Source organism: Lucilia cuprina, chromosome 4 (genome assembly GCF_022045245.1).
Source record: "Lucilia cuprina isolate Lc7/37 chromosome 4, ASM2204524v1, whole genome shotgun sequence".
In the NCBI taxonomy this organism is placed as follows: Eukaryota; Metazoa; Arthropoda; class Insecta; order Diptera; family Calliphoridae; genus Lucilia; species Lucilia cuprina.
The window spans coordinates 33644273-33655790 of record NC_060952.1 but is presented as its reverse complement, the minus strand read 5'-3'; the positions used below and the strand labels follow the sequence as shown (position 1 = coordinate 33655790).

The 11518-nt window shown below is 31.1% G+C and overlaps 1 protein-coding gene across 2 annotated transcripts in view; it reads left to right on the top strand.

The window, feature by feature from the left end:
• Nucleotides 1-246: 246 nt before the first annotated feature.
• The window catches only part of LOC111680619 (octopamine receptor Oamb), a 65695-nt gene continuing 54423 nt past the window's right edge, over nt 247-11518 (top strand). For both annotated transcript variants that reach the window (XM_046948619.1, XM_023442288.2), the window contains exon 1: nt 247-1046. The gene's annotated coding sequence lies outside the window, so the exon portion shown is untranslated. The remainder of the gene's footprint in view (nt 1047-11518) is intronic.

The window sequence follows — 11518 nt, the reverse complement described above, 5'->3', positions numbered from 1 at the left end:
GTAAAAGATCTTTGTAAATAACTTTTCAATTGAACAATTTTCTGTTATAATTTAATTTAAAGAAAAATAATTCTTAAAACTTATTTTAAAGGAAAAGTTCAGTATAACACTCTTTTCTATAGCAAAAGTTCTATTTATAAATGAAAAAACAATAAATATTCTTGCAAATTTATAAATTATTAACATTATTTTATAACAATTTATATAATAAACCATAAACCATATTTATTTCTACTTTTAGATTTCACCTTTAAAACTATACAATAAAAATTACTCAATTCAAACTAAAATTTGAAAAAAAAAAATAATAATAAAATGCCTGCCTTTGCCTTGTTATAAAAACAACTATTAAACAGAAAAGTAACACAACTTATAAAAGCACAAATACGTGCTTCTACTCCTACGTTTTCTCTCTAATCCACTGCAATGCTTGTTGAACAACTTTAACTAAACTGATAGACATTTAATCTAAAGAAGAAAAAAATATATATAGAAAAACTAATGTTCAAGTAAACTTTTACGCTAAGCCAGCAAAACATCATTTTTGTCACAAATATTGACGGAGAAAGAAAAAAAAAACGACAGGAAACTAAGAGAAAAAAAGTAGAAAAAGAATGCGAGTAGCAAAGAATAATGTTCTGGTTCTGGTATCAATATCTTTTGGGGTCTTTGCGAGATGTTGGTAAATGTGATGGCTGACGGGCAAATAGCAACGTCTTTGTTACATCAATGTAATTTAAACTACCAGCAAATAATAATATACTATTATGAACAAAAACTAAAACTGCTAACAACAACAACAAAAATATTGTCCTTATTACCAGCAGCTATTACAAACATAACAACACAACTTGCAAATAGTCAAAAAATAAGAGAAATTATTAAGAACAGCGAAGAGAAACGCTGGAAGTTAAAAAGCATCTTTTGTGCTAAAAAACATTTAAAAAATGGATAAAAATTATAGAAATTTAAAAAGTGTATATAAAAAACTTAATTGTAATTCATGGTTACAACAAACGGTCAACAACAAACTACTAATATTACTGGTAAGTTTGTTTGTTTTTTTTTAATTCTAAATTTACTTAATTATCTTTATAATTTACTTATTTAAATTTTTCAAAATCAATTTTATTTTTTTTTTGTTAAACTCTTGTTAAAAATTATATGAAATAAATTTAAAAGATTCTCTTTTTAAGTACAATTGATCAATTGAAAACAAGAATAAATATTGAAAGCAAAACTGATGAAAAGCATAGTTCATTTCAATTGAAATTGTAATAATGTTTGTTTTATCAAGTGCTACAAATATTTGTTATCAAATGAACTTATTTTTTTTTTCTTTCTTTTTTTTTGAGAGAGGAGGTGAATGTATTTGTATTTGTTATAGATTTTCTACCTTGAATTTTAGTTTTATTTGTGCTGATTTAAGTGCAATTTAATTTCAATTCAATTTTTTTCATTCTCTCATTCCTCGTTTAGTTTTTTTTTTCATTCAATAAATTTATTAATATTTTATAAGTTGCCTCTAAAGAAAATTTAAAAAGGAAAGACATCTATTGGGGGCTTTATCATCAATTTTATCTATAAAAATTATGTATACAGAAAATGTGCGGCATAACAGTAGTTTCAATAGAAACAAGTAAGAAATTTAGTCAGACAAGGCCGATCATAAAATACCCTATACCTGTTACAAAAATAAAATGTGTTTTAGTTTTCATAATAAAACATTTAAGTTGAATTGTACCTTGTCTTAGATAAGCCATTTATTGTTGAATAAAACTTTGGACATTTAAGTCAGATTTAAGTCAGGGGCCAAATGAGGCCCTGTAATTATAGAGTTCATGATGGTCATCAAGTCTAGTATAGAACATGGTTTTGAAGCTCTTTGTCGAGATACGAGTATATTAAACATAATTAAACATCATTTGTCCCTGGGACAAAAAAGATCAAAATTCATTAAATTATCTTCAAAATTTCGACCTGCAGTTTGATTGCAAGGTTTACATGGACGGACGGACGGACACAGCTTAATCGTCTCAGAAATGATTCTGATCCGATTGGTATACTTTAAGATGGGTATAGGACCAATATTATTGTGCGTTACAAACATCAGCATAAACCCAATATACCCTGCCCACTAAAGAGTTGTATACTTTACATCACTATAGTTGGGAGAGTATTATACAAAAAATATTGGTCCTTCTTAATCACTCAGAATCACTTTCTAAGTCGATTTAAATGTGTAAATCTGATCGTCCGTCTGTCTGTCTGTCTGTCCGCCTGCCTGCCTGTCTGTCTGTCTGTCTGTCTGTCTGTCTGTCTGTCTGTCTGTCTGTCTGTCTGTCTGTCTGTCTGTCTGTCCGTCTGTCCGTCTGTCTATCTATCTGTCCGTATGTTTGTACATATAAAGTTTGTGCGCCCAAATCACTTATAAACTCTAGTAACACGATAAATTTCTACCAGAAAGGATAGGCTCATATTAACCCTTACATCCATATTAGCTCTCTTGTAGAAACATTTTAGAATTAAGGTAGGAAGTAAGTTAAATATTTTATTCTTTAAAAATAATCTACATTCTTTTAAAAAGTGTAGAATATTACATGGTCGTTCATGCCCGACTATACATTCATACTTGTTTTTCTAAAAAGTTTATTTAGTTCAATTTTGCTATAAAAGTTCGGCATATACAAAAATAATGTCCTTTATAACACATTTTTTTTTCAATAGATAATGTTATTGTTTTCCTACAGTTCTGTTAAAGAATATTTCTTTGATTGAACGAATAAACAAGTTCTGTATAAAATGTTTTTTATAGAAAAATTTCTGTACAACATTTTTTCCACTGGAAGAGTGCTGTATAAACTTAGTAAACATTTTTGGAATTAGTTCTATATAACAGTTTTTTTTTATAAAATCAGCTCAAAAGAATAATTTCATTCTTTAGAAATTATTTATTCTATAGAAAATGTCTGTAGCTAGTTTTTTCCAATACATATGTAAGTTGAAATAATTTCCGAATAAATTTGTTTAAAATTAATTAAAATTTAACGTATAATAGTTTTTTTCTTTGGGTATTGATTTGTATAATTGTAAAAATTGTTCTGTATAACAGTTTAAGACAGATTTATACTCCAGCAAGTTATCCATAAATTTTTTTCAAAATTTTTTACGTTTTATAGAAAAACTTCTGTATAACAGTTTTTATGATATATTCAATATTTATATCAAATAAGTTGCTAATTTTTAAACCACCATCAAAAAAGATGGGGGTATATTAATTTCATCATTCCATTGAAATATTGATCATAGACGCACAAAAATGTGAATATTTGGGATCATTATTAAATTCTAAGACGATCTAGCCATGTCTGTCTGTGTGTCCGTCTGTCTGTTGAAAACACGATAGAGTCCGAAAGCAAAGAGCCAAAGGGTTGGAATTTTACACAATTATTCCCTATAGGTAAGGTTTGCTTGGTATTGAACATTTGCAACATCGGTCCACGTTTTCGTATAGCTCCCATACAAGTGGACACCCGAAAAACAGCCTTAAAAGTCATAACTGTTTTATATGAACCAAATTCTCTCAACCTGTCATAAGTATATGGTTTCTTCCAAAAATTACTTTAACACTCACTACTGCCTTCAAAAAAATGAGTATAGCGATGAAATTCGACACAAGTAAGTTTTTATGAGCACAAATCTCTTGACTGCATACGGTTTGATGGTGGTTATATAAGTTTCGGCATAGTCGAATATACCACTCTTACTTGTTTTGGATCTAAAAGTCTGATGGTACTAAAACTGATCAAATGTATTATTGGCCTTTGCTTGACAAGGGCAGAGAACTACATAATCTTGTACCATGGAAATCGGTTTTGGACTTTGTCATAGAGAGGACCCTTTGGGGTTCATGTGGTGGCAGTGATTTAAACCCAAATTTGTAGAAAGAGAGTGTCGGTTAAAAGACTGATGTACTGGATAAGTTCAGTGTTCTTGCCGATGGCATCAGAGTTGATGTTAAGTGTATATGATACAGGATGAATGTCGGGGAATACGAATCTTACCCGCCCATGTAAGTGTTTTGGATATTGTTTCCTCTGTTGGTGTGTCGAATGAATGAGTGGAGTGCCGGGTTAAATGGTGATGATAGAAAGGTATCTTTTATAAGTGATACCATTAAACTATCCTTCTTTGTCCAGGTATGTTCGGGCAAAAGTTTGTTTATATTAGGTTTACTATAGTATAAACTCTGTGATCGCTTATTTGATGTTTTCATTTTTCGATCTAATAAAATGTCGTGGTTGTACACAGAAGTGATGTTTTTGCATCTCGGAAGTTAAGCAACGGAGCAGCAATTCCCATACACGTTTAAGAAGAAAAAAATCCGCTATTATCCAATAACATAGCCTTTGGTGTAATATTTTAAAATTAGTTAGCATGAGGCTTAAAGCACTTTCCACAATCTAAAAAGTATGCGTGCAAACTTATGCATGACTCAACATTTTCATTGACATTTTACTAACATCTATTGATTTTTTTTTTCACACGCTTTTTCCTCCAGCTAAAATTATTAATTTTGCAAAAAAAAAATTTTTTGTTGCAATTTCCGTTTTACATATACATGCCACTTTTTTATACGCTTTCAGTTTTTTTGTTCATTTCTAGTTGTTGCTCGAGGGTTTCTCAGAAATATGAAGTGCAATTTTGAAGAGTATAAATAATAAAATCACGTAATTTACTAATACCAGTATCAATTTAAAATGGTTGACATTAAGGATTTAATATGAAGAGCACATACAAAATAAGTATTAAACATTACTTCACTTTAGTGGGAGGAGAGAGGGTATTTAGGTATTTGGAGCTAATTTAATGTGAAATTTTCGCACATTCCAGGTTTATTTTATAATGTTAGTTTGAGAAAAGGATGTACATATATACATCAAATCCGAAGAAATTCATCTCTAGACCTCTATCGAGCCTGTTGGGTCTCAGGTGGGAGTTGAAAGAACCATCACCGGTCTGTCAGACTAGAACATTAACCACTCACTTATTGGAGGCCACCTAATGCTAATTTGCTAAAATTCAAAATCAGATTGCAAACAATCCTTAAAATGTTTTGCACAACCGAGATTTTGTTTTGTTAAGACATCCTTGAAGATAATGCCTTAAGAAAATTTAACAAAAATCGGTTTCATATTAAATTTACTTAACTTACTCCAACATTTAAAGAAAATTTTTAAAAGCATTAGTCACTACTTATGTGCAAAAAAATTAAAAACAGAAATTTCTTTATTTTTTTAAAAAATAAATCACAGCAAATGAATTAAGAATCAAATAAATAAAACACAACCACTAGGACCCAACCATATTGACCATTAAATCTATGATACTGGGAAAATGGAAATGACCACATTCAACACACACACACACACTAAACCAATGGTAAAAAGGATGAATAAAAGAAAAATAGAGAAACTCAAGTTTAACACTCCACAATTAAATTAATGGTCTGAATTGTTAAATTCGCATATAAATGAACAAACTCATATACATTCAAACGTAAAAGAGATGAATGAATGACTGACTGAATAAATGAAGGGACAAATGCAGAAATTAATGGAAATTTATATGACAAAAAAATAAATAACAAAAAATAAAAGATAAATGTGCCACAATTCCATACAGACATACATTCATTAAAATAAACAATGCAAACAGACAAACAAATAGACATTGACTTTTGATATTTTCAATGACTACTACTGAATTTTCCCATAAGTAAAAGAAGTGGAAAACAATAAAAGTAAAAGGGCTTCATTAGAAATAATCATATTGAAAAAAACACATATATTTGTCTGTTTTTAACAACATGGTAAAAGCCAAAGGGCAAATTATCTATTATGATAGAGCATAAGGCTTTTATCTGTGTTTTGAAAAGAACTTTAATTTTTTAATGCTTTTTACAAAATAAAAATATTATAGTGGTTTATAGAACATATTTTGTATGAAAATTTTATTGTTTATGAATAGAGCCTTAAATATTGTAATAAAGAAAAAGCAGAGACAGAGATTTTTTGAAGTTTTTTTCGTAATATTATGTTTTTAAACGATTTACAAACAATAAATAGATTTTCTGCAAAAGGGCGTTAGATGAAGATAAGAGCAATTATGAATCGTTTAGTTTCCAGAAAACTAAATTGTAAATAATTTTCAGATTATTTTTAGGCCTAATTGTTATTTCAATTAGAGTTATTCTTACAAAAAAGTGGTCCACGGGACGTCATAATGCGCAAATAAAGAGTTCACTCCCGAAATGGTCAAAATAGGTTCAAGAGATCTCTAAATGTATAATTTTCATAATGTAAAAAAAGCAAAAATTATGAGTTTTTAAACGGAAGTGTCACTCCTAATTCGCCCATAACGTTTATTTTTGACACAAATGCTTTTATAAAAATTCGAAAATTGCATGCTTTTATCTACTTCCAAAAAGAAGTTATTACTTTTTTCCAGCTAGATTGGCTTTCAGCAACACTGTGCAGCATCAGTGTAGGTTTCAACATCCCTAAACCTAAGATGACTCCTCGCTTAATATTAGTTAGTTGGTTAGTTAGTTAGTTTGTTAATTAGTTAGTTAGTTAGTTAGTTAGTTAGTTAGCGAAAGTAATGTGATGGCTTTATATATTCCAAAGGCATTTGATATAATATGTCATAATGCACTTATATAAAACTAATTGCATTTGGTGGCGGTAATAACTTCTCTCGATTTATTTCGAGCTTTCTCAGAGATCGCACTATATGAGTTGTTATAGATGGGATTTCATCAAACTAGTTCAAGATTAATACAGAGGTATCGCAAGGCTCCCTTCTTTCCCTTACCCTATTTCTTATCTTTATAAATGACCTTCTATGTCAAACTTCTAACTCTCTCTACTCTTTTGCGGATGACAGCAGTATATGCCATTCTTAGTCATTCAATCATAGGCCAAGCCTTCTATACATTGGGGCAATGAGGCGCAATATGAAAGAATCGCTTAAACGACATTAATGCTTGGCAGATATTGTTGTTCCATCTATGTATATGGGTGGTATAAATATTAAGAAATCAGAAACTTTTGATGTTCTTGGCATGAAAATTCAGTACGATATCCGCTGAACTAAACACATTATTCAAGTATCGAAAGAAGCATTTAAGTGTCTCGGTTTTTTGAAACGATGTAAGACATACTCCATCTGATCTTCTTTCTATTTACACCACTTATATCCGATCGAAAATGGAGTGCAACTCTCATGTATGGGCCAGAGCTTCGAAGTCTAATTGGGACCTACTCGACCGTGTACAGGAGTGGGCGAAGGTACTAATCGGTACAGTAGGGTATCCAACTCTATTGATTCACTGGACCACCGTCGCAACGTGGAGTATTTTTCATTGTTCTATCGATACTACAATGGAATGTATTCCTTTGAAATTAGGGAACTTGTTCCCGATATCCGTATATTTTTGCGCAACACACGTCTTTCTTCAAGAACACACCCATTGGCCAGTGGACCTCATTACGCATCACAGGGAAAATTCATTCTTCAGCCGCACTGTTCGTTTGTGGAATAAACTTCCTGCAGAGGCCACTTTCGATATAAGAAGATCTAAATCAAATATCCAGAAACTCCACTCCCTCTATCCTCCTTCTCACAACCTATTTTCCTAGTTTCAACACAATGCTTCGCATAAGTAGGGGTCGTCCCCTGAGTGCTGGTCGAATTAAAATAAGTTAGTTAGTTAGTTAGTTAGTTAGTTAGTTAGTTAGTTAGTTAGTTAGTTAGTTAGGTAGGTAGTTAGTTAGTTAATTAGTTAGTTTGTTAGTTAGTTAGTTAGTTAGTTAGGTAATTAGGTAATTAGTTAGTTAGTTAGTTAGTTAGTTAGTTACATTATACCCGTCTATATGTTCGTCCGTCTATATGTTTGTTGAAATTAGTTTCCATCAAGTCAATTTAAACATAGAAAGAGCTCGGGGTAAATGAGAATCTATAAGAGGAAACTTTTTTATAGAACGAACTTAATGAGAACATATCAAAAAGAACTTTCTGGTTTTGTCTTTGGATTTTCCTTAATATTGAACATTGAAATGTAAAATCAAACATCCTGAGTGAAAAAGGAGCTGTAGAAAAGGATTTTTGGTACTTTTTGGTTTATATGCAATATCGATTTTTGAACCTTATTATCTGCTTTTAATTTTCGATCGATTTTGTTTAGAAATGTGAGATTTATTTTATGTTTCTCAGAGCACTTCGCACTTCGAAAGGATGGAACACATACTAGTTTTCTCTTATATTTATCAAAATGAATTGTAATAACTAGTTTGGGTTTAGTCTATAAATCATCAAGCACTGTATATGATTGCAGCTACCAAAAAAACGAAGAAGATATAAAATACATATATTTTCAAAAGAAAATAATAAATAAAATAAAAATTCCAAAACAAAAAATATTTATTTGATATAATTTGTTTTATTATTGTTGCTGCATTTACTCAATTACTCAAATATATACTTGATGCTTCTTTATACCAAAATATACAAACAAACACTGAAATTGTTTGTATATTTTAAAGTGTATAGTAAATAATAGATATTAACCGTGCTCACTAATAAAGAGTATTATTGTACATTTAGTAGAATAAAATGACAATTAATATTAATTAATTTAAATTTTAAATCGGAGTAAAAAATAATCTTAAAAATAATTTTTTTTTAATATTAAAGAGGAAAAAGTTAATTTTAAGTAGATACCGACTAATATTGATATATTTTTTACTTATCAGAAGTGTATGTAGTTTACAGAGTTGGACTTTGTTTTATAGTTCTCTGGAATGCACAGTAAGGCAGATTTAAGATTGTAGTGGTTTTTAACTAACGAAACAGGAAGTAACTACCTGTCGAGTTGGGAGTTTGCATCCATTATAAACTAACTTTTATATTCTATAATACTTATCATTCTTGACATCAATGTTGATTTTCGCTTTAACTTAGCAATCACATCGTTAGGAGATTTCCAATTTTTTACCAAATATTTAAACTATAGCCTACTGTGAGTTGGATTTCTGCTGGTCGTAATATATACCACAATTCCTCTTAAAAGCAGCAGTATTAAGAGACTACAGCAATAGCAAAACTGCTTAATATTTGTTTCCATCATAGTGGAATAGAGAGTCCTTATAACAATGGAGTGCTGTGGTTTGTGGATAGTTGGTAGTGTGAGATTTGAGACCATACTGTAAGTACTTAATTTACCACACGCGCCACATATGTACATATGTATGTACATAAGTGACTTGATTTTGAAATAACTATAGCAACTATGAAAATAATGCAAAATGTGAAAAAAATATTATTAATAAGAATTATAGTAATAACAACAATTATGCTGATAATTATTTATAATTTATGTTTTTTATTATTTTTATCAATAATATTTTTTTCTATAATTTTGATAAAATACTATTAATCCTTTTTGGGGCCCACTGTTTTTCAGTGTAACATTTGAAAGCATGAACCAAGTGACTAACAGTGAATGGCTAGTAAAATACTTTTAAAAACAGACTGGCATAAAAATTCACAATATTTTGCAATTAAATACAAACGAATAGTATCACACTCACTCATCAAATACATACAGATGTACAGCATTTTTAATTAAAAAATTGTACTGAAGTATTCAGTAGTTGTTTAACAATGTTGAATTCGAGGAAAAAAAGGAAACGGAAGTACTTAAGATCATTATTTGCAGAGAATCCATACAGGGTGGTACAACAAGTAAATTCTACTTTTTATCACTTATACAAACTAGGTCTATCTGTTAAAAGCACATCAGTTCTAACCGGTGCTGTAATTTTCTAAACAGTTCTGTATCGTTCTGTATCTATTGATCTTAAGATGGTTTAGCTATTACTACATATCCGTCTGCTGAAAACATATAATCCGGTTGAAATTTGTTACATAGCTAAAGATTTCATTCAATAGTAGACAAACTAATTTGTAATATTTAAAAAATTCGTTTTTTTATACTTTTTAGCTGATGTTTGTAACCGTAAACCGATTGTCTCAGAATTACTTTCTGAGTCGATTAAGAAGTGTCTTTTCGTCTGTCCGACCATTTGATTGTGACAATGTAAATTTTTTGTTAAAATTTTGATCGTATGTGTTTTCGGCACAAGGGCAAATACAATTGAAAGTTATTTTAAGCAAACACCATACAACTGCATCTACCGATTTTAGCTTATACTTCTATCTACGTTGGTTCCCCCTGGGGCATGTTACGTTGATAAAATCCCACATAGGTGTTATAGCAATCCCAGGCTAAAGAGTTTGTAGTCTGCTGGGACTATATACTGGTGATGTCAAATGTATCCACGCCCTGGAATAATTTGGCTTCCTTCGGAGATTCCTTCGGGATTCACGTAGTGAATGTGGTTTAATAACCAAAATCGCGGGATGAGAATGTGGGTTTAAAGACTGATATATCCTTCATAATGGATTGGATAATTCTCCCTTCGAATAGGTTTGCGTTTAACGGTTGCCTGTCATCTCGAAGAGTGGATCTTTATATAACGGCATTGTAACTGATACCAGATTTGGTCAAAGATCAGGAAAGTCTCCATATATTGGAGATAAGTACTGATTTAGTATACATTTTATGCTTCGGGGATGTTTCTCAGTGCTGTTGCCATCTCAACAGGATATATTGATTCATGCTACGCGACTAATTGTCAGGGCAATTGTTGGGTTCAGTTGACATTGAAAATATCCACATATATTGTTACATAGATCAGTTCATATTTTGGACTACCAAATATGTCTCTAGGTGTCATCTCAGTAATGGGGTTGCGCGGGCTTAAAGAGGTTAACGAGTGCACAAGGATAGGTCATTAAATGATGGGACTTGCATTTAAAAAATGTCATTTTTCATTTCATCATAAAGGTGGTCATCTTCCGTCATGTCCGGAAGATTGATTTCATTTGATGTTGGGGCTATCCCCCTTCTATTGGCTTTAGACTAGTGATTGCTTTTACCTTGCCGGGGTGTGCCTATGCTACCTGTCATAACGCAACGAAGATACTGTGGCAATAGACAAGATAAGTACATGTGCTTGTACATGGACCGGCTCATACTTGTACAAAAATAACGACCTGACTTCTCATTGAAGGGTTAAAGGACGCATGGTAGACCGTTCTCAAGTCCATCAAGTGGATGAAAAAGACCAAAATGAAATAAGGCCGTCAAGGCAAGTGTTTACGTAAAGCATTGGCAATTCATATCTTTGTTGTGTCCGCCCTTTTTATCGACTGCAACCATTGATTTCGTCTACTTTGTCGTGTTATTCCCTAACGCGACTACTGTGATAAGAGATTAGATAGACCGAAAATTCTATGTACATAAATTGCCACTGGCGTCTAGGATACGGTCGTTCATCCTACTGTGTAGTTAGTTAGTTAGTTAGTCAGTTAGTTAGTTAGTTAGTTAGTT